Source organism: Notothenia coriiceps, unplaced genomic scaffold, assembly GCF_000735185.1.
Source record: "Notothenia coriiceps isolate Sejong01 unplaced genomic scaffold, NC01 NC01_scaffold00037250, whole genome shotgun sequence".
Lineage (NCBI taxonomy): Eukaryota > Metazoa > Chordata > Actinopteri > Perciformes > Nototheniidae > Notothenia > Notothenia coriiceps.
The window spans coordinates 3,177,001-3,179,617 of NW_011369951.1; positions in this window are offsets into that span (position 1 = coordinate 3,177,001).

A 2,617-nucleotide genomic window follows, 5' to 3' on the forward strand; every position below is an offset into this window, starting at 1 on the left:
GCGAAAAGTGCCTTTTGCTGTTAAACAGGATGTTTTGGAAAGTCCCAAAGTCTTCCAACAATGCATAATACGATACTTCAGAGATAATGAAATAATATACTGCAATTGACACAATGGTGCAAATTAAATGGAGGACCAAGCAGGAGTAAGTAAACTAAATACATGTTCATTTGAATAAGATAAAAAGGAATGTAAACTTAATTAGATACTGTACAGTAGAATAAAATAATGCATATTGCATTAAATATGGACAGTAAACATGTAATTTCTGCCACTTGACAGAGTTCAGGATTTCAACTGGCATTATAGTGGCTTAATGAGACATTATAACTGAGGATTTAAGCAATATTTTAAAGCCTCTGTTGCAAAATGTTTTGGTTTTTGGAGAGAGAAGATTCTTCTCTTCTTTAACAGAGTTTTTTTTAATCAACTTTTGCAGCTATTAGTGACCTGCATGTACATGTTTGTTCAGCTTAGCAAGGTTATCTCACCGGCCTCCTTCTCATGAATCCAGTGTTAAGGGCTATTGTTTCAGAGAGTGTGTGTGTGTGTGTGTGTGTGTGTGTGTGTGTGTGTGTGTGTGTGTGTGTGTGTGTGTCCACTGCATTTCGCTGCAACAACCTTTTTGCTGATAAAGCAAATAATGTATATCAATGTGCAAATACATGCAGGTTACAAACCTACAATGAGAAGAGGATGGATGCACCAATGTGGTTAAAATTGTGAAATAAAACATGTCTGGAAGGCAGTGGAGAAACCTGAGGTAGATAACGCTTCATTTATTGCCTCAATGAAGCCGCACCCAATGCCAACTCTTTGCCAAGTTACCAACAGCAAGTGGCCCTAAAGCAGGAGGTATTGTGTAAGCTGCTTGGTATATTATGACATTTTAATGAATGGTTATTTGATTTTGTTCTGAAATATAAAAGGGACACAAACCAAGTTGTTGTACTTCTTAGTGGCTTTAGTTTCTATTACTCATAGGTCTTTTAACTTGGTTGTTCTTTTCTGTTTGCTTGTAGCTTCTTTGAGCACTGCGAAAATGACTATGTAATGTCTTAGGCCATGCTAGTGACTCTGTGCTTGAGCTATGCTAAATGCTAACAATAACAATGCTAACATGCAAATGTTTAGCAGGCTTTGTTCCCAATCTTACCAACATGCTAGCATGCTAAAATGTTCTATACAGCACTATTTGGTAATAATATAGTTGTACCATCTTATTAAGCATTCTCAATAAAAGGGGCACAAATCTATCTGTTGTTGTACTTGTTGATTGCTTTAGCTGTTGTTACTCATAGAATAACAGGTCTAAAGCCATGCTAATGACTCTGTGCTTGATCTGTGCTAAATACTAACAATAACAACGCTGAAATTTGCTATACCGTATAGCGCTAAGCACAAGTACATGTTCAGCTAATTTAAATGTCTCACTTCTTGGCTGCTCTAGTTTCTGTTACTCATTGAATACAAAGTCTACAGTCATAATTATGTGCTTGATCTGAGCTATAAGCTACAATGCTAAAATGCTAATGATTACCGGGCCGTGCTCACCATCTTACCAACATGCTAGCATGCTAACATTTGCTATTAAAGTACATTTTCAGCTATTGGAAATGTCTGTCTGCAGGCAATAGCTGATAATGTAGTTGTACAAATCGATATGTCTGTTATTAATGGTATTTGTTCATAAAGTATTTTTACTTATTATTGTTAAGTATGTATCTTTATTGCATATTTTTATAAATACTGGATTAATTCTAATATTAATTGGTAATATGTACTTTTTTGTCCTTGGGCTTGGAGTAAAGTATGCATTTTTTGATAAAAACTCTCAAGTCAAAGAGGTCACTGGTTATTATGGTTATTCTCGAGTGTTTGTATAAATGTGTCTTTGATTGTGTATAGGTATAAACATATTAGATCTTTATATTTGTTTTTGTATTTGGGATTGTGGGAAACGGTATTTCGATCTCTCTGTACACACAAACTGAAAGATTGACAGTACAATTGACTTTGACTTTGAATCTGCGACCCGGTCTGACCTGATGAGATGTGCGTTGTCGTGCTTTTTCCTTTTGGCCAGGTCAGAGTTCCTCCAGTCCATGAAGGCGTTCAGGTTGGCTCCGGCCGGGGGAGTCACAGAGATCAGGTCTTTGATGGACCAGATCTCCAGACCCACCAGAGCAACGAAGGTCCTCAGGGGCTTGTACACCTGAAAACAAGCTCTACAGGTGAATAGGGTAAAACATTTAACTAACAGATGTCACCATGAAACTTCCCCTCTTCCTCACTGACTTTAATACAATACTTTTTTGTATTACAACTTTTTTTTTAAACGTTACATTTAATTATGCAAATGAAGCATCATCTTATTAACGTGTGCTACATTTGCATATTTACTATAACTTGATTTGTTCATATAAGTATTTTAATTGTATTGCATTTTCTTTGTGCGGATTTTTACTTAAAGGTGGGGTAGGTAAGTTTGAGTAAACGGCTCGAGATACACTTGTTGTTATATTCCATGGAATGCTCTTAACATCCCGATAGCAATGAATATCTGAAGAGCTTTGACAACAAATCCATAAAAAAATGTCATCTGTGGAAGCCGTAG